The sequence below is a fragment of the Phyllobates terribilis genome, unplaced genomic scaffold (genome assembly GCF_046119375.1).
Source record: "Phyllobates terribilis strain yellow unplaced genomic scaffold, ASM4611937v1 Scaffold_142__1_contigs__length_4687701, whole genome shotgun sequence".
NCBI classification, from domain to species: domain Eukaryota; kingdom Metazoa; phylum Chordata; class Amphibia; order Anura; family Dendrobatidae; genus Phyllobates; species Phyllobates terribilis.
Genome location: NW_027362902.1, coordinates 2,790,513 through 2,810,395, shown reverse-complemented (window position 1 = coordinate 2,810,395; position 19,883 = coordinate 2,790,513). Strand labels below are relative to the sequence as shown.

At 47.8% G+C, this 19,883-nt stretch overlaps 9 non-coding genes and 2 pseudogenes across 9 annotated transcripts; all 11 read right to left on the bottom strand.

Moving 5' to 3' along the window:
• Window positions 1-277: 277 nt before the first annotated feature.
• LOC141206122 (U2 spliceosomal RNA) lies at window positions 278-468 on the bottom strand. Its single transcript, XR_012276788.1, has one exon. It is a non-coding gene; the product is annotated as a U2 spliceosomal RNA (small nuclear RNA).
• Window positions 469-1,583: 1,115 nt separating this feature from the next.
• On the bottom strand, window positions 1,584-1,774 carry LOC141205885 (U2 spliceosomal RNA). The gene has a single exon (XR_012276557.1). It is a non-coding gene; the product is annotated as a U2 spliceosomal RNA (small nuclear RNA).
• A 1,113-nt stretch (window positions 1,775-2,887) lies between these two features.
• Window positions 2,888-3,089, bottom strand: LOC141206251 (U2 spliceosomal RNA; annotated as a pseudogene).
• A 5,564-nt stretch (window positions 3,090-8,653) lies between these two features.
• On the bottom strand, window positions 8,654-8,731 carry LOC141206377 (U2 spliceosomal RNA; annotated as a pseudogene).
• A 1,115-nt stretch (window positions 8,732-9,846) lies between these two features.
• LOC141205884 (U2 spliceosomal RNA) lies at window positions 9,847-10,037 on the bottom strand. Its single transcript, XR_012276556.1, has one exon. It is a non-coding gene; the product is annotated as a U2 spliceosomal RNA (small nuclear RNA).
• Window positions 10,038-11,152: 1,115 nt separating this feature from the next.
• On the bottom strand, window positions 11,153-11,343 carry LOC141206088 (U2 spliceosomal RNA). The gene has a single exon (XR_012276754.1). It is a non-coding gene; the product is annotated as a U2 spliceosomal RNA (small nuclear RNA).
• A 1,115-nt stretch (window positions 11,344-12,458) lies between these two features.
• LOC141206089 (U2 spliceosomal RNA) lies at window positions 12,459-12,648 on the bottom strand. Its single transcript, XR_012276755.1, has one exon. It is a non-coding gene; the product is annotated as a U2 spliceosomal RNA (small nuclear RNA).
• Window positions 12,649-13,763: 1,115 nt separating this feature from the next.
• LOC141206356 (U2 spliceosomal RNA) lies at window positions 13,764-13,946 on the bottom strand. Its single transcript, XR_012276984.1, has one exon. It is a non-coding gene; the product is annotated as a U2 spliceosomal RNA (small nuclear RNA).
• A 2,412-nt stretch (window positions 13,947-16,358) lies between these two features.
• LOC141205883 (U2 spliceosomal RNA) lies at window positions 16,359-16,549 on the bottom strand. Its single transcript, XR_012276555.1, has one exon. It is a non-coding gene; the product is annotated as a U2 spliceosomal RNA (small nuclear RNA).
• A 1,115-nt stretch (window positions 16,550-17,664) lies between these two features.
• Window positions 17,665-17,855, bottom strand: LOC141205882 (U2 spliceosomal RNA). Its single transcript, XR_012276554.1, has one exon. It is a non-coding gene; the product is annotated as a U2 spliceosomal RNA (small nuclear RNA).
• Window positions 17,856-18,970: 1,115 nt separating this feature from the next.
• On the bottom strand, window positions 18,971-19,161 carry LOC141206110 (U2 spliceosomal RNA). Its single transcript, XR_012276776.1, has one exon. It is a non-coding gene; the product is annotated as a U2 spliceosomal RNA (small nuclear RNA).
• Window positions 19,162-19,883: the final 722 nt, after the last annotated feature.

The following is a 19,883-nucleotide window of genomic DNA, read 5'->3' as shown; positions in this document are numbered from 1 at the left end:
CAAAATGCTTGCCTAATATGTCTGTTTATCCAAAAGGAAGTAAAAAGGGAGAGCTAGAAAGATAGCATTGCATCACATTACATGGCAATGCAATGCACAGTTGCTGAAGTTGAACCAAAATGAGCTTGTAATCTGGCTTCTGCAACTTTGAACATGAAAAATCCAATGAGGAGAGGAAAAGCAAAGCCAAAGAGTCCATCCCAAAATCCGACAAACAAGCAAAATGAACAAAAAACATTGAATTCAATTCTTTCTGATTTTAGAAACTGCATTAAAGAAGGGGTGCACCGGTCCTGGAGATACTGCAATACCAGGTCAATGCGTGGAGTGGACAGAGCAAGCTCTTTTTCCATCTCCCTGTTCTAAAAATCCATTTAATATATGGTCCCCAGATAGGGGACGCATCAGATATTAAACTGATAAGAACAGATACTACACTTGATCTTAGCCAAAAGGCCGAGAAACTATAACCAGAATTGGTTTCAAACTACGGAGCCACCCAAGGATCCTGAAAAGTCCATTTGTGGAGATGAGCTCCTGGACTCCCGTTAAGAAGACATGTTGTCAACCTCTAGATCCCTTACATGCCTGCACTTTTCGGCTTGCTGCTGCTGCAATCCACGCGTTTTAGATCTGCATAACTCCACCTCTTTAAACACAGCACCTTCACCCCCTGCTGTTCCCACCCGCCTCAACACCGTTGGAAGGGAGGAGAACCAATTAAGGCGGGGGGTGGGGTGGAACGAGCAGCTGTCTACCCTTAGCAGGAGGGCTCCTGATTACATACCTCTCCTGCTGCTGCTGCTGCTGGCTGTCCAGCAGCAGACTGAAGGTGGCTGCTGCTGTGCACAGGTATATAAAGGCTCAGAGCCTATTATGACACGCGCAGCCAGCGTTCCATTGCCACATTCCATCTACTGCAGGCAGGATACCTGGCTGGCTGAATGTCGCTGAGAAGCTCACAGAGACCGCCATAAGCAACAGTTTAACAGAATGCCACAGACTAATCAACCAAACTTTTTGGGTTGGGTTCTCTTTTATAGTCTGCAGGCATTAAATGAAAGAAGTCAGTGTTCCAGCAGAAGGAGACAACGTTTCAGAAAAGGCATTGTAGCAAACCAAAAAAGAAATTTTAAGCGCAGCAGAGTAACCAGCGCACATACCTGTTAGCTCAGGTGAGTTTAAAAGGCTGCTGTTGATAACAAGGGCATTTGCTAAATAGATGGTGTGTGTGCAACAATATACTGAAAGGTCAATTATATTGTGCAGCTTATCTCACCACCTGTAGTTATTTAGGTGAAAGCTCCAAAATGCTTGCCTAATATGTCTGTTTATCCAAAAGGAAGTAAAAAGGGAGAGCTAGAAAGATAGCATTGCATCACATTACATGGCAATGCAATGCACAGTTGCTGAAGTTGAACCAAAATGAGCTTGTAATCTGGCTTCTGCAACTTTGAACATGAAAAATCCAATGAGGAGAGGAAAAGCAAAGCCAAAGAGTCCATCCCAAAATCCGACAAACAAGCAAAATGAACAAAAAACATTGAATTCAATTCTTTCTGATTTTAGAAACTGCATTAAAGAAGGGGTGCACCGGTCCTGGAGATACTGCAATACCAGGTCAATGCGTGGAGTGGACAGAGCAAGCTCTTTTTCCATCTCCCTGTTCTAAAAATCCATTTAATATATGGTCCCCAGATAGGGGACGTATCAGATATTAAACTGATAAGAACAGATACTACACTTGATCTTAGCCAAAAGGCCGAGAAGCGATAACCAGAATTGGTTTCAAACTACGGAGCCACCCAAGGATCCTGAAAAGTCCATTTGTGGAGATGAGCTCCTGGACTCCCGTTAAGAAGACATGTTGTCAACCTCTAGATCCCTTACATGCCTGCACTTTTCGGCTTGCTGCTGCTGCAATCCACGCGTTTTAGATCTGCATAACTCCACCTCTTTACACACAGCACCTTCACCCCCTGCTGTTCCCACCCGCCTCAACACCGTTGGAAGGGAGGAGAACCAATTAAGGCGGGGGGTGGGGTGGAACGAGCAGCTGTCTACCCTTAGCAGGAGGGCTCCTGATTACATACCTCTCCTGCTGCTGCTGCTGCTGGCTGTCCAGCAGCAGACTGAAGGTGGCTGCTGCTGTGCACAGGTATATAAAGGCTCAGAGCCTACTATGACACGCGCAGCCAGCGTTCCATTGCCACATTCCATCTACTGCAGGCAGGATACCTGGCTGGCTGAATGTCGCTGAGAAGCTCACAGAGACCGCCATAAGCAACAGTTTAACAGAATGCCACAGACTAATCAACCAAACTTTTTGGGTTGGGTTCTCTTTTATAGTCTGCAGGCATTAAATGAAAGAAATCAGTGTTCCAGCAGAAGGAGACAACGTTTCAGAAAAGGCATTGTAGCAAACCAAAAAAGAAATTTTAAGCAGCAGAGTAACCAGCGCACATACCTGTTAGCTCAGGTGAGTTTAAAAGGCTGCTGTTGATAACAAGGGCATTTGCTAAATAGATGGTGTGTGTGCAACAATATACTGAAAGGTCAATTATATTGTGCAGCTTATCTCACCACCTGTAGTTATTTAGGTGAAAGCTCCAAAATGCTTGCCTAATATGTCTGTTTATCCAAAAGGAAGTAAAAAGGGAGAGCTAGAAAGATAGCATTGCATCACATTACATGGCAATGCAATGCACAGTTGCTGAAGTTGAACCAAAATGAGCTTGTAATCTGGCTTCTGCAACTTTGAACATGAAAAATCCAATGAGGAGAGGAAAAGCAAAGCCAAAGAGTCCATCCCAAAATCCGACAAACAAGCAAAATGAACAAAAAACATTGAATTCAATTCTTTCTGATTTTAGAAACTGCATTAAAGAAGGGGTGCACCGGTCCTGGAGATACTGCAATACCAGGTCAATGCGTGGAGTGGACAGAGCAAGCTCTTTTTCCATCTCCCTGTTCTAAAAATCCATTTAATATATGGTCCCCAGATAGGGGACGTATCAGATATTAAACTGATAAGAACAGATTTTTTTTTTTTTTTGATTGAATATATCTTTTATTAGCACAAAAAATAAGTTAACAGACAGTGTACAGTGCCGCAGCCCAGTACACACAGAATTCTACATCATATTTACATAGCATGAGGATACGACGCACTAACTAGACACATCACACCCCTATGCTACACAAAACACTCAATCTGAAAGAAAAAGCATGTCAATCAATACAGTACGAAGAATCGTGATAAGAGATGGGGATTGGGAAAAAAGGGATGGGGAGGGGAAAATCACAGGCCCGAAGCTTTATTGAAAGACAAGACACATAAGGGGAGAGGGGGAGGAGGGGTTTAGTCCTCATCCTCGTCCTCCGGACCGTCCATGATGGAATAGTCTCTGAGCAGGCTGTGGATCAGCCTGCGGCAGTCCTGGATGGACATCCTCTCCCTCCTCAAGATGAGCCGGTTCCTGGCGACCCAAAGTGCATCCTTGAAGCAGTTCATAAGGCGCCAAGCCTCCTGGATGGCTCCGACGGTATGAACCCCAGGGAAGAGTCCATAAAGCACAGAATGGTGCGATAGGCTCGCCCTGGGGACAGAGTTCCTCAGGTCGTCCTCAAGTGCAGTCAATAGGCGCTGTGCAAATCCGCAGTCCCAAAAAGTGTGCAAAGATGTTTCCTCCACGAAGGGGCACCTTGGGCAGTACCGGGTCTTGCACAGGTTCCGGGCATGCATGAATGACCGGACGGGCAGTCCGCCCTGAATCGCCATCCACGACAAGTCCTTGTGCCCGTTGGTCAGCCTGTCAGACGACACATTTGTCCACACAGTCTCCAGCGTGTCCTGGTGAAGTCCTGTGATGTTCTCCACGTCATCCTTGGCTCTGATTAGCTTGTGGATAGTTTTGGGCTTCCACAAGTCGGGCTTGAGTCCCTCCAGTTGATGCTCCCCCACAAATCGAACGACGTCTCCGTAGAACCATGGCGTCGTCCAGTTGTAGGGGAAGGAGCTGTCCCACTTGTCCCAGCCAAGTCGCCTCCAAAGAGGAAGCAGGAAGAAGCGAGACATGGACCTGCCCGCGGAGCCATTCTTGACTTGCAAAGTCCGGCGGACACAATCACACACAAAAGAGGATCGCAGGAGGGTGGGGATATCTGGAACGCCCTTCCCACCCTTGCGAGGCTCCTTGTACATGACGGCCCGCCTGACTCTGTCCATCTTGGATCCCCAGACAAAGTGAAACACTGTCCTGGTAATGGCCCTGCACACAGTGACGTGTGGGGGCCAGGCCTGCGCCGTGTACTGCAAGACGGGCAGGACCTCATTACGCAGGACGAGTGCCTTACCCTCACAAGTGAGGTGTCTGAGGCTCCAGAGTCCGATCCGTTGCTTCACCTTGGCCAAGCGTTCTTGCCAGGACTTGAGGGCCGCTCCTTCCTTCCCGAACCAGACTCCCAGCACCTTGAGGAAATCCGGTTGAATGTTGAAGGGGAAGGGGGCGGAGGAGGCCGGCTGCCAATCCCCGAAGAGCATGGCTTCCGACTTCCTGCAGTTGACTTTGGCCCCTGAAGCCCGGCCGAACCTCTCACACATCTGGACGAGGGCGTCGACTGAACCACGATCAGCGCAGAAGACGGTGACGTCGTCCATGTAGAGCGAGCACTTGACCTCGTGTCGTCCCGGACCCGGTGCGGTGATCCCTCTGATCTCTCCATTCTGCCGGATAGCCTCTCCGAAGAGTTCTATAACACAAACAAAAAGAAGAGGTGATAGAGGGCAGCCTTGTCTGACCCCAGAGAGGACAGGGAAGGGGTCAGTCTTCCAGCCGTTCACCAACACCGAGCTGTGGATATCAAAATACATCAGACGGACATACGAACAAAACATGTTACCCAAACCTAACCGGTGCAGAGCTCGGCCCATGAACTCGTGGGAAACCCGGTCGAAGGCCTTCTCCTGATCCAAGGAGACCAGGGCCGCGTGTGCGCGGCGGACCTTGATGTACTCGACCGTGTCCCGCACGAGAGCGAGGCTGTCTGCGATGCGACGTCCAGGGATGCCGCAGGTCTGGTCCGGGTGGATGATCCGTCCGATCACCGTCTTAAGTCGTGTCGCCATCGTCTTGGCCAGGATCTTGTAGTCCACGTTGAGCAGAGTGATGGGACGCCAATTCCTCAGGTCGCACCTCTCTCCCTTCCGCTTGTACAGGATCGTGACCATTCCTTCCCTCAAAGATGGAGGCATTCTACCCTCCACCACCATCTCCTCGTACAGGTCCAACAGGTCCGGACAGATGAGGTCTCCCAGCGCTACATAGAGCTCCGCTGGAAGACCATCACTGCCCGGGGTCCTGCCGGTCCTAAAGGATTTAGCGGCAGAGAGCAATTCGCCCACCATCAGAGGTTTGTCCAAGGCTGCCGTGCCTGCAGGATCAAGATGGTTAGTGATACCTGACAGGAACTTATCAGCAGCGTCGGGGTCGGTAGTCTTGTGGGAGTAGAGTTCGCTGTAGAAGTCGCTGACGACCCTCATCACGTCCTCCTTCCCACGTCGCATGTTTCCGCTCTCGTCTCGCAGCTCGTTCAGGGGCGTGTGACCGGCATGAAGTTTCCTGAAAAAGAATGAGTTACATTTCTCACCCTTCTCCAGATTCTCCACTTTGGAACGGAAGACGATTCGCTTGGACTCCTCCTCAAAGTGCCTTTTCAGGCTCTTCTTGGTCTCCTCCAGCTCCTCCCTCACGTCCCAGCCGCAGTGAAGAAGGTCCTGCAGCGACCGCAGCTCGCGCTGCAGCCCTCTGAAGTCCCTCCTCTTCTCACACGCCTGTTGTCGACCCTTGGCCTGAAAGAAACAGCGAAACTCAAGTTTAACATATTCCCACCAATCAGAGACTGTTTGGAAGCTACCCTTGTAGGACTGCCACATTGCGTAGGCTGCTCTCAGCTCCTCCACGACTTCATCCTGAGCCAGCAGAGCACAATTCAGCTTCCAGGAGCCGGGGCCGGACGGAAAACCGTCGCCGAGGACACCTTGTAAGTGAATGGCTCTGTGGTCGGAGAAGAAGCAGGAGACCATCGAGTGCCTACTCTGCCTGACTGCCCGAGAGGTGAACACAAAGTCAATCCTGGAGCGGAGTGAGCCATCGGGTCGGCTCCACGAATAGTTCGTGGAGCCTCTCCCCATGGAGCCCACCACGTCCTGAAGAGAGGCCTCGGTTACCATCTCGATGAGCAGCTTGGACGTGATGTCCAACTTGGCAGATGTGCCAGAACTACGACCATCCTCCTCGATGGGGCAGTTGAAATCCCCGGCCATCACTAAGGTCCTGGTGGTGGCAAGCTGAAGCCGCAGGGTCTGGAAAAGCTCCAAACGCTCATTCTTCAGTGGGGACGCATACACGTTGATGAACCTGACAGGTTCTCCCGCCCAGTTGCCATCTACAACAAGAGCCCTGCCGCAGATGAGCTCCTGGACGGACTCAAGCGTGAATGCGCCCCCCCTGATCAGAATTGCGACCCCCGCAGACTTGCAGTCACCCCCACCGGACCAGTAGGATGGACCGTGGGACCACTCCCTGGCCAGATGTTTGAAGGACCTAGAGGAGGGAAGGGAACATTCCTGCAACATATAAACATCACACAACTGGGAAGTAAGGAAGGCATAAATAGTCTGACGTCTGAACTTGTCCTTGATGCTCCTGACATTAATGGAAAATAAGTTAATATTAGCCATCATGTAGGGAAAAAAGAAAAAGTTAGCGCAGGCAATACACCTTAGTTACCACTCCGGTCGGGTGGTCCCTCGTCGGTGTTGACTGCTGGTGACGGGATCACCAGCAGGCCCTCTTCCTCCATCTGGTCAAGCAGCGCGGCCTCGATCTCGGCGACCACCAGTTCCTCCTCTTCTGGCTCGGCCACCAGGGTCTCAACCATGTGCTCCATCTCTTCTGGCTCAGGGAGGGTATCCTCCTTTTCGCCTACGAAATCCAGAATCTTCTTTTTGGAGGATTCAGTAGCAGGGCTGTCCTCCACCTTCCTCTTTCCCCGGGTTGGAACTGGGGAGACAAGAAGAGGAAAATCCTCCTCGGAATAGATAGCGGCGGGTGGAGGAAAGGTTAATTCCACCGCTACCATGGTCTGGGGAGGGAGAGTGGCTGCCGGGGCAGGGGAAAGGACACCTGCTGAGGAGTAGGGGAAGGAGGAAGAGGAAGTGGAATCCTCAGCAGGGGTGGCCGGGGTGGGGGGGGATTGGACGGGGGTGGCAGGGGGAGGGATCGAGAGAGGGGTGACAGAACTCTTACCCTCCTTTGACTTTTTCTTCTGCTTCGGAGCTGCTGGGACCGTCGCTGGGGCTTTGGCCACCGACTCCTTGACCGCATTGGCCTTGGTCGTCTCGGCCTTGGCCGCTGGGGCCTTGGTCGTCGCGTCCTTGACCTTCACAGGCCTGGTCGTCGGGGCCTTGTCCTCCGTAGCTGGGGTCGTCGCAACCACCGATGCCCAGGATCTCTCACGCTTGGGGCAATCCTTGTACAGATGAGCCGCCAGCCCACACAGGTTGCAGGACGTCTTCTTCGGGCAGTCCTTCGAGCTGTGTCCCGTCACTCGACAAATCCTGCAGGCATCCTCCTTGCAGTCCTTCATCTCGTGGCCGTTCTTGCCGCATCTCCTGCAGTTCCGCGGCATGTCCGGGTAATAGATGAGGCCGTAGGAGTTGCCCAGGGAGAATGTCGGGGGCAGGTGCCGAAGTCCGTCTGAGTACGCCAGGTCCCTGTGAAGTCTAACGGTCACCGACCACTTACCTGTCCAGAAGCCGAGTCCATTCAGGATGTGAGAGGGTTCCTTCACAACCAAACAGAAGCGTCTCAGGAAGGTACAGATGTCTTGGCCTGGGGTGTGCGGGTTGCGCATGGAGACCGTGATCCTCCTTTCGTCCCTCTGGATAGGGCAGCTACCTGTAAAGGCAGAGAAAGAATTATCCGGTCCTTTTGCGCTTACCATTTCCCAGAACCTCCTGCAGGTGTTCACAGTGGCGAAAGTGACGAAGAAGATCCCCGTCAAGAAGGTCTGGATGCTGAGGGTGTCCGACCTGGAGAAGCCTCGATCCAGCAGCATCTTCTGGCAGAACACGTCCGAGGACATGTCCGGCACCCTCCCATCCACTTCCTTCAGCTTCAGGGCCACCGTCTGCCGCATCCATGGCTCCAGGGCTGGAGCTTCGTGGCGGGGCTTCTGGGGTCCCTTCTGCTGGCCAGTCGTGGAGGCAGAGTCCTTGGGGTCAGAATCGGCTCCTGGCTGGGCCCTCCTGGCTGTCCCCTGCTCCAGGCTCTTCTTTTCGGCCTTCCTCGCAGCGCTTGCCATGGCTTTCCTCCTGCAGTTACTTCTTGGAGCTGGATCTGGAACTCTTCCCGGAATGGGTGGAGCTATGCAGATTCTTCTCCCGTCGTGTTCTGGACAAATTCCCCGAAAGGTCTTTGTCTCGATGATTTTCTTCCTCGAAGATTCCACAGGACAGCCCGATTCTTCTCCGAGTCTTCGTCTTCTTCTGGATTCTTTAGAGCTTCTTCCTCCCACCGATATCCGCCTTCCTTCTCCGATGTCAGCTGGGCTCCGAAGCTCTTCTCCTTCCGAGTTCGATCGCTCTCGTCAAGTGTAGATCGTAGCTCTTGTGTTCTTAAAAGAACAGATACTACACTTGATCTTAGCCAAAAGGCCGAGAAGCGATAACCAGAATTGGTTTCAAACTACGGAGCCACCCAAGGATCCTGAAAAGTCCATTTGTGGAGATGAGCTCCTGGACTCCCGTTAAGAAGACATGTTGTCAACCTCTAGATCCCTTACATGCCTGCACTTTTCGGCTTGCTGCTGCTGCAATCCACGCGTTTTAGATCTGCATAACTCCACCTCTTTAAACACAGCACCTTTACCCCCTGCTGTTCCCACCCGCCTCAACACCGTTGGAAGGGAGGAGAACCAATTAAGGCGGGGGGTGGGGTGGAACGAGCAGCTGTCTACCCTTAGCAGGAGGGCTCCTGATTACATACCTCTCCTGCTGCTGCTGCTGCTGGCTGTCCAGCAGCAGACTGAAGGTGGCTGCTGCTGTGCACAGGTATATAAAGGCTCAGAGCCTATTATGACACGCGCAGCCAGCGTTCCATTGCCACATTCCATCTACTGCAGGCAGGATACCTGGCTGGCTGAATGTCGCTGAGAAGCTCACAGAGACCGCCATAAGCAACAGTTTAACAGAATGCCACAGACTAATCAACCAAACTTTTTGGGTTGGGTTCTCTTTTATAGTCTGCAGGCATTAAATGAAAGAAGTCAGTGTTCCAACAGAAGGAGACAACGTTTCAGAAAAGGCATTGTAGCAAACCAAAAAAGAAATTTTAAGCGCAGCAGAGTAACCAGCGCACATACCTGTTAGCTCAGGTGAGTTTAAAAGGCTGCTGTTGATAACAAGGGCATTTGCTAAATAGATGGTGTGTGTGCAACAATATACTGAAAGGTCAATTATATTGTGCAGCTTATCTCACCACCTGTAGTTATTTAGGTGAAAGCTCCAAAATGCTTGCCTAATATGTCTGTTTATCCAAAAGGAAGTAAAAAGGGAGAGCTAGAAAGATAGCATTGCATCACATTACATGGCAATGCAATGCACAGTTGCTGAAGTTGAACCAAAATGAGCTTGTAATCTGGCTTCTGCAACTTTGAACATGAAAAATCCAATGAGGAGAAGAAAAGCAAAGCCAAAGAGTCCATCCCAAAATCCGACAAACAAGCAAAATGAACAAAAAACATTGAATTCAATTCTTTCTGATTTTAGAAACTGCATTAAAGAAGGGGTGCACCGGTCCTGGAGATACTGCAATACCAGGTCAATGCGTGGAGTGGACAGAGCAAGCTCTTTTTCCATCTCCCTGTTCTAAAAATCCATTTAATATATGGTCCCCAGATAGGGGACGTATCAGATATTAAACTGATAAGAACAGATACTACACTTGATCTTAGCCAAAAGGCCGAGAAGCGATAACCAGAATTGGTTTCAAACTACGGAGCCACCCAAGGATCCTGAAAAGTCCATTTGTGGAGATGAGCTCCTGGACTCCCGTTAAGAAGACATGTTGTCAACCTCTAGATCCCTTACATGCCTGCACTTTTCGGCTTGCTGCTGCTGCAATCCACGCGTTTTAGATCTGCATAACTCCACCTCTTTAAACACAGCACCTTCACCCCCTGCTGTTCCCACCCGCCTCAACACCGTTGGAAGGGAGGAGAACCAATTAAGGCGGGGGGTGGGGTGGAACGAGCAGCTGTCTACCCTTAGCAGGAGGGCTCCTGATTACATACCTCTCCTGCTGCTGCTGCTGCTGGCTGTCCAGCAGCAGACTGAAGGTGGCTGCTGCTGTGCACAGGTATATAAAGGCTCAGAGCCTATTATGACACGCGCAGCCAGCGTTCCATTGCCACATTCCATCTACTGCAGGCAGGATACCTGGCTGGCTGAATGTCGCTGAGAAGCTCACAGAGACCGCCATAAGCAACAGTTTAACAGAATGCCACAGACTAATCAACCAAACTTTTTGGGTTGGGTTCTCTTTTATAGTCTGCAGGCATTAAATGAAAGAAGTCAGTGTTCCAGCAGAAGGAGACAACGTTTCAGAAAAGGCATTGTAGCAAACCAAAAAAGAAATTTTAAGCGCAGCAGAGTAACCAGCGCACATACCTGTTAGCTCAGGTGAGTTTAAAAGGCTGCTGTTGATAACAAGGGCATTTGCTAAATAGATGGTGTGTGTGCAACAATATACTGAAAGGTCAATTATATTGTGCAGCTTATCTCACCACCTGTAGTTATTTAGGTGAAAGCTCCAAAATGCTTGCCTAATATGTCTGTTTATCCAAAAGGAAGTAAAAAGGGAGAGCTAGAAAGATAGCATTGCATCACATTACATGGCAATGCAATGCACAGTTGCTGAAGTTGAACCAAAATGAGCTTGTAATCTGGCTTCTGCAACTTTGAACATGAAAAATCCAATGAGGAGAAGAAAAGCAAAGCCAAAGAGTCCATCCCAAAATCCGACAAACAAGCAAAATGAACAAAAAACATTGAATTCAATTCTTTCTGATTTTAGAAACTGCATTAAAGAAGGGGTGCACCGGTCCTGGAGATACTGCAATTCCAGGTCAATGCGTGGAGTGGACAGAGCAAGCTCTTTTTCCATCTCCCTGTTCTAAAAATCCATTTAATATATGGTCCCCAGATAGGGGACGTATCAGATATTAAACTGATAAGAACAGATACTACACTTGATCTTAGCCAAAAGGCCGAGAAGCGATAACCAGAATTGGTTTCAAACTACGGAGCCACCCAAGGATCCTGAAAAGTCCATTTGTGGAGATGAGCTCCTGGACTCCCGTTAAGAAGACATGTTGTCAACCTCTAGATCCCTTACATGCCTGCACTTTTCGGCTTGCTGCTGCTGCAATCCACGCGTTTTAGATCTGCATAACTCCACCTCTTTAAACACAGCACCTTCACCCCCTGCTGTTCCCACCCGCCTCAACACCGTTGGAAGGGAGGAGAACCAATTAAGGCGGGGGGTGGGGTGGAACGAGCAGCTGTCTACCCTTAGCAGGAGGGCTCCTGATTACATACCTCTCCTGCTGCTGCTGCTGCTGGCTGTCCAGCAGCAGACTGAAGGTGGCTGCTGCTGTGCACAGGTATATAAAGGCTCAGAGCCTATTATGACACGCGCAGCCAGCGTTCCATTGCCACATTCCATCTACTGCAGGCAGGATACCTGGCTGGCTGAATGTCGCTGAGAAGCTCACAGAGACCGCCATAAGCAACAATTTAACAGAATGCGACAGACTAATCAACCAAACTTTTTGGGTTGGGTTCTCTTTTATAGTCTGCAGGCATTAAATGAAAGAAGTCAGTGTTCCAGCAGAAGGAGACAACGTTTCAGAAAAGGCATTGTAGCAAACCAAAAAAGAAATTTTAAGCGCAGCAGAGTAACCAGCGCACATACCTGTTAGCTCAGGTGAGTTTAAAAGGCTGCTGTTGATAACAAGGGCATTTGCTAAATAGATGGTGTGTGTGCAACAATATACTGAAAGGTCAATTATATTGTGCAGCTTATCTCACCACCTGTAGTTATTTAGGTGAAAGCTCCAAAATGCTTGCCTAATATGTCTGTTTATCCAAAAGGAAGTAAAAAGGGAGAGCTAGAAAGATAGCATTGCATCACATTACATGGCAATGCAATGCACAGTTGCTGAAGTTGAACCAAAATGAGCTTGTAATCTGGCTTCTGCAACTTTGAACATGAAAAATCCAATGAGGAGAAGAAAAGCAAAGCCAAAGAGTCCATCCCAAAATCCGACAAACAAGCAAAATGAACAAAAAACATTGAATTCAATTCTTTCTGATTTTAGAAACTGCATTAAAGAAGGGGTGCACCGGTCCTGGAGATACTGCAATACCAGGTCAATGCGTGGAGTGGACAGAGCAAGCTCTTTTTCCATCTCCCTGTTCTAAAAATCCATTTAATATAGGTCCCCAGATAGGGGACGTATCAGATATTAAACTGATAAGAACAGATACTACACTTGATCTTAGCCAAAAGGCCGAGAAGCGATAACCAGAATTGGTTTCAAACTACGGAGCCACCCAAGGATCCTGAAAAGTCCATTTGTGGAGATGAGCTCCTGGACTCCCGTTAAGAAGACATGTTGTCAACCTCTAGATCCCTTACATGCCTGCACTTTTCGGCTTGCTGCTGCTGCAATCCACGCGTTTTAGATCTGCATAACTCCACCTCTTTAAACACAGCACCTTCACCCCCTGCTGTTCCCACCCGCCTCAACACCGTTGGAAGGGAGGAGAACCAATTAAGGCGGGGGGTGGGGTGGAACGAGCAGCTGTCTACCCTTAGCAGGAGGGCTCCTGATTACATACCTCTCCTGCTGCTGCTGCTGCTGGCTGTCCAGCAGCAGACTGAAGGTGGCTGCTGCTGTGCACAGGTATATAAAGGCTCAGAGCCTATTATGACACGCGCAGCCAGCGTTCCATTGCCACATTCCATCTACTGCAGGCAGGATACCTGGCTGGCTGAATGTCGCTGAGAAGCTCACAGAGACCGCCATAAGCAACAGTTTAACAGAATGCCACAGACTAATCAACCAAACTTTTTGGGTTGGGTTCTCTTTTATAGTCTGCAGGCATTAAATGAAAGAAGTCAGTGTTCCAGCAGAAGGAGACAACATTTCAGAAAAGGCATTGTAGCAAACCAAAAAAGAAATTTTAAGCGCAGCAGAGTAACCAGCGCACATACCTGTTAGCTCAGGTGAGTTTAAAAGGCTGCTGTTGATAACAAGGGCATTTGCTAAATAGATGGTGTGTGTGCAACAATATACTGAAAGGTCAATTATATTGTGCAGCTTATCTCACCACCTGTAGTTATTTAGGTGAAAGCTCCAAAATGCTTGCCTAATATGTCTGTTTATCCAAAAGGAAGTAAAAAGGGAGAGCTAGAAAGATAGCATTGCATCACATTACATGGCAATGCAATGCACAGTTGCTGAAGTTGAACCAAAATGAGCTTGTAATCTGGCTTCTGCAACTTTGAACATGAAAAATCCAATGAGGAGAAGAAAAGCAAAGCCAAAGAGTCCATCCCAAAATCCGACAAACAAGCAAAATGAACAAAAAACATTGAATTCAATTCTTTCTGATTTTAGAAACTGCATTAAAGAAGGGGTGCACCGGTCCTGGAGATACTGCAATACCAGGTCAATGCATGGAGTGGACAGAGCAAGCTCTTTTTCCATCTCCCTGTTCTAAAAATCCATTTAATATATGGTCCCCAGATAGGGGACGTATCAGAAATTAAACTGATAAGAACAGATTTTTTTTTTTTTTTTTTTCTTAATTGAATGCGTCAGAAGACGCGACATAAATTAAATTCCATATGCATGGACAACAAAAATGTCGCCTACGCCTTCATCATCCGAATTCAACTTTTTTTTATAACAAAATTTAATAATAATACTTATTAAATTTAACAAACATAAAACAATCTTACATCAGCAAAAAAACCTTCCTACAAGACATTAACAATTAACTCAAAGCTTTTTTCCTTCCACGTCTTTTCCTACTCCAAGACCTGTCCCACATATCCCAGTCACTATCCAAAAAACCTTCCAACAAAATCTTTTCACCTTCAGCACTATCACATGTTACTTTCTCTTCTTTCTTGTCCTCCGACTTACGTCTCTTTTCTTTATCATTTTCCTTTAGTTCTCTCCTTACAAATATCTGCTTTACTTGTATCTCCTCTTCTCCCACAGCACAATCTTCAATCTTTACTCCTTCTAACAATGAGTCTTTACTTCTCACCAAATCTTGCTTCTTTTTCACAATTTCTTCTTTCTCTTTAACTACTTGCAACTCTCTCTGCTCCTCTTTACATTCTTCAAAACTCTTCTTGTCTTTTTCCATATAACAGAAACCAGTCCTGCCATTTATCACAATTTTTCCCATAACCAACTCTTCTTCTCTCTTCATCCATACTACAAATCGTCTTTTTCCGTTCCATACTCCAATTTTGTTCAAATAGTCCTTCTGGAACTTTACCAACACACATTTCTTCTTTAAATACTCCAGCACTTCCTCCATTATCACAAAAGGATCGTCCATACTTACTACCACAGTTCTTGGTTTTCCCAAAAAAAGTGGCTTCACTCCAACCTTCCCTCCATTCCAACACTTCAAGAAATGAAGACATTTCTCCTCCAAGCGTAAAGTCACATCATACATCTTCTTGTACCTTAGCTCTTGCATGCACAAGATATCGTTCTTTTCTACTGCTCCATATTCCTCCAGCAAATCCAGAACTTCTTCTTCCTCCAACAAACAGTCCATCTTCGCAGAAAAGCGTAAGCAATTCCACTTCATTACGTCCTCCATCTTCAAGTCCTTCCACAATGTTGTCCCCACAGCTATGTGTGGGAACAGTTGCCCCCTACCGAAGTAGTGACAAGGGTGATCGCCTCTCGTTGCCTGGGGACTAATCCGACTTGCCAATAGCAGCAAGGGGGTGAAGCTCCCTCCGTTAAGAGAGAGCGATCCCCCAAGGCCAACAAGCCGGGTACCCCAGGCACCTCCTAGCCGAGACCAAGGCAACAACCGTTAGATCACTGCACTTGATCTTAGCCAAAAGGCCGAGAAGCGATAACCAGAATTGGTTTCAAACTACGGAGCCACCCAAGGATCCTGAAAAGTCCATTTGTGGAGATGAGCTCCTGGACTCCCGTTAAGAAGACATGTTGTCAACCTCTAGATCCCTTACATGCCTGCACTTTTCGGCTTGCTGCTGCTGCAATCCACGCGTTTTAGATCTGCATAACTCCACCTCTTTAAACACAGCACCTTCACCCCCTGCTGTTCCCACCCACCTCAACACCGTTGGAAGGGAGGAGAACCAATTAAGGCGGGGGGTGGGGTGGAACGAGCAGCTGTCTACCCTTAGCAGGAGGGCTCCTGATTACATACCTCTCCTGCTGCTGCTGCTGCTGGCTGTCCAGCAGCAGACTGAAGGTGGCTGCTGCTGTGCACAGGTATATAAAGGCTCAGAGCCTATTATGACACGCGCAGCCAGCGTTCCATTGCCACATTCCATCTACTGCAGGCAGGATACCTGGCTGGCTGAATGTCGCTGAGAAGCTCACAGAGACCGCCATAAGCAACAGTTTAACAGAATGCCACAGACTAATCAACCAAACTTTTTGGGTTGGGTTCTCTTTTATAGTCTGCAGGCATTAAATGAAAGAAGTCAGTGTTCCAGCAGAAGGAGACAACGTTTCAGAAAAGGCATTGTAGCAAACCAAAAAAGAAATTTTAAGCGCAGCAGAGTAACCAGCGCACATACCTGTTAGCTCAGGTGAGTTTAAAAGGCTGCTGTTGATAACAAGGGCATTTGCTAAATAGATGGTGTGTGTGCAACAATATACTGAAAGGTCAATTATATTGTGCAGCTTATCTCACCACCTGTAGTTATTTAGGTGAAAGCTCCAAAATGCTTGCCTAATATGTCTGTTTATCCAAAAGGAAGTAAAAAGGGAGAGCTAGAAAGATAGCATTGCATCACATTACATGGCAATGCAATGCACAGTTGCTGAAGTTGAACCAAAATGAGCTTGTAATCTGGCTTCTGCAACTTTGAACATGAAAAATCCAATGAGGAGAGGAAAAGCAAAGCCAAAGAGTCCATCCCAAAATCCGACAAACAAGCAAAATGAACAAAAAACATTGAATTCAATTCTTTCTGATTTTAGAAACTGCATTAAAGAAGGGGTGCACCGGTCCTGGAGATACTGCAATACCAGGTCAATGCGTGGAGTGGACAGAGCAAGCTCTTTTTCCATCTCCCTGTTCTAAAAATCCATTTAATATATGGTCCCCAGATAGGGGACGTATCAGATATTAAACTGATAAGAACAGATACTACACTTGATCTTAGCCAAAAGGCCGAGAAGCGATAACCAGAATTGGTTTCAAACTACGGAGCCACCCAAGGATCCTGAAAAGTCCATTTGTGGAGATGAGCTCCTGGACTCCCGTTAAGAAGACATGTTGTCAACCTCTAGATCCCTTACATGCCTGCACTTTTCGGCTTGCTGCTGCTGCGATCCACGCGTTTTAGATCTGCATAACTCCACCTCTTTAAACACAGCACCTTCACCCCCTGCTGTTCCCACCCGCCTCAACACCGTTGGAAGGGAGGAGAACCAATTAAGGCGGGGGGTGGGGTGGAACGAGCAGCTGTCTACCCTTAGCAGGAGGGCTCCTGATTACATACCTCTCCTGCTGCTGCTGCTGCTGGCTGTCCAGCAGCAGACTGAAGGTGGCTGCTGCTGTGCACAGGTATATAAAGGCTCAGAGCCTATTATGACACGCGCAGCCAGCGTTCCATTGCCACATTCCATCTACTGCAGGCAGGATACCTGGCTGGCTGAATGTCGCTGAGAAGCTCACAGAGACCGCCATAAGCAACAGTTTAACAGAATGCCACAGACTAATCAACCAAACTTTTTGGGTTGGGTTCTCTTTTATAGTCTGCAGGCATTAAATGAAAGAAGTCAGTGTTCCAGCAGAAGGAGACAACGTTTCAGAAAAGGCATTGTAGCAAACCAAAAAAGAAATTTTAAGCGCAGCAGAGTAACCAGCGCACATACCTGTTAGCTCAGGTGAGTTTAAAAGGCTGCTGTTGATAACAAGGGCATTTGCTAAATAGATGGTGTGTGTGCAACAATATACTGAAAGGTCAATTATATTGTGCAGCTTATCTCACCACCTGTAGTTATTTAGGTGAAAGCTCCAAAATGCTTGCCTAATATGTCTGTTTATCCAAAAGGAAGTAAAAAGGGAGAGCTAGAAAGATAGCATTGCATCACATTACATGGCAATGCAATGCACAGTTGCTGAAGTTGAACCAAAATGAGCTTGTAATCTGGCTTCTGCAACTTTGAACATGAAAAATCCAATGAGGAGAGGAAAAGCAAAGCCAAAGAGTCCATCCCAAAATCCGACAAACAAGCAAAATGAACAAAAAACATTGAATTCAATTCTTTCTGATTTTAGAAACTGCATTAAAGAAGGGGTGCACCGGTCCTGGAGATACTGCAATACCAGGTCAATGCGTGGAGTGGACAGAGCAAGCTCTTTTTCCATCTCCCTGTTCTAAAAATCCATTTAATATATGGTCCCCAGATAGGGGACGTATCAGATATTAAACTGATAAGAACAGATACTACACTTGATCTTAGCCAAAAGGCCGAGAAGCGATAACCAGAATTGGTTTCAAACTACGGAGCCACCCAAGGATCCTGAAAAGTCCATTTGTGGAGATGAGCTCCTGGACTCCCGTTAAGAAGACATGTTGTCAACCTCTAGATCCCTTACATGCCTGCACTTTTCGGCTTGCTGCTGCTGCGATCCACGCGTTTTAGATCTGCATAACTCCACCTCTTTAAACACAGCACCTTCACCCCCTGCTGTTCCCACCCGCCTCAACACCGTTGGAAGGGAGGAGAACCAATTAAGGCGGGGGGTGGGGTGGAACGAGCAGCTGTCTACCCTTAGCAGGAGGGCTCCTGATTACATACCTCTCCTGCTGCTGCTGCTGCTGGCTGTCCAGCAGCAGACTGAAGGTGGCTGCTGCTGTGCACAGGTATATAAAGGCTCAGAGCCTATTATGACACGCGCAGCCAGCGTTCCATTGCCACATTCCATCTACTGCAGGCAGGATACCTGGCTGGCTGAATGTCGCTGAGAAGCTCACAGAGACCGCCATAAGCAACAGTTTAACAGAATGCCACAGACTAATCAACCAAACTTTTTGGGTTGGGTTCTCTTTTATAGTCTGCAGGCATTAAATGAAAGAAGTCAGTGTTCCAGCAGAAGGAGACAACGTTTCAGAAAAGGCATTGTAGCAAACCAAAAAAGAAATTTTAAGCGCAGCAGAGTAACCAGCGCACATACCTGTTAGCTCAGGTGAGTTTAAAAGGCTGCTGTTGATAACAAGGGCATTTGCTAAATAGATGGTGTGTGTGCAACAATATACTGAAAGGTCAATTATATTGTGCAGCTTATCTCACCACCTGTAGTTATTTAGGTGAAAGCTCCAAAATGCTTGCCTAATATGTCTGTTTATCCAAAAGGAAGTAAAAAGGGAGAGCTAGAAAGATAGCATTGCATCACATTACATGGCAATGCAATGCACAGTTGCTGAAGTTGAACCAAAATGAGCTTGTAATCTGGCTTCTGCAACTTTGAACATGAAAAATCCAATGAGGAGAAGAAAAGCAAAGCCAAAGAGTCCATCCCAAAATCCGACAAACAAGCAAAATGAACAAAAAACATTGAATTCAATTCTTTCTGATTTTAGAAACTGCATTAAAGAAGGGGTGCACCGGTCCTGGAGATACTGCAATACCAGGTCAATGCGTGGAGTGGACACAGCAAGCTCTTTTTCCATCTCCCTGTTCTAAAAATCCATTTAATATATGGTCCCCAGATAGGGGACGTATCAGATATTAAACTGATAAGAACAGATACTACACTTGATCTTAGCCAAAAGGCCGAGAAGCGATAACCAGAATTGGTTTCAAACTACGGAGCCACCCAAGGATCCTGAAAAGTCCATTTGTGGAGATGAGCTCCTGGACTCCCGTTAAGAAGACATGTTGTCAACCTCTAGATCCCTTACATGCCTGCACTTTTCGGCTTGCTGCTGCTGCGATCCACGCGTTTTAGATCTGCATAACTCCACCTCTTTAAACACAGCACCTTCACCCCCTGCTGTTCCCACCCGCCTCAACACCGTTGGAAGGGAGGAGAACCAATTAAGGCGGGGGGTGGGGTGGAACGAGCAGCTGTCTACCCTTAGCAGGAGGGCTCCTGATTACATACCTCTCCTGCTGCTGCTGCTGCTGGCCGTCCAGCAGCAGACTGAAGGTGGCTGCTGCTGTGCACAGGTATATAAAGGCTCAGAGCCTATTATGACACGCGCAGCCAGCGTTCCATTGCCACATTCCATCTACTGCAGGCAGGATACCTGGCTGGCTGAATGTCGCTGAGAAGCTCACAGAGACCGCCATAAGCAACAGTTTAACAGAATGCCACAGACTAATCAACCAAACTTTTTGGGTTGGGTTCTCTTTTATAGTCTGCAGGCATTAAATGAAAGAAGTCAGTGTTCCAGCAGAAGGAGACAACGTTTCAGAAAAGGCATTGTAGCAAACCAAAAAAGAAATTTTAAGCGCAGCAGAGTAACCAGCGCACATACCTGTTAGCTCAGGTGAGTTTAAAAGGC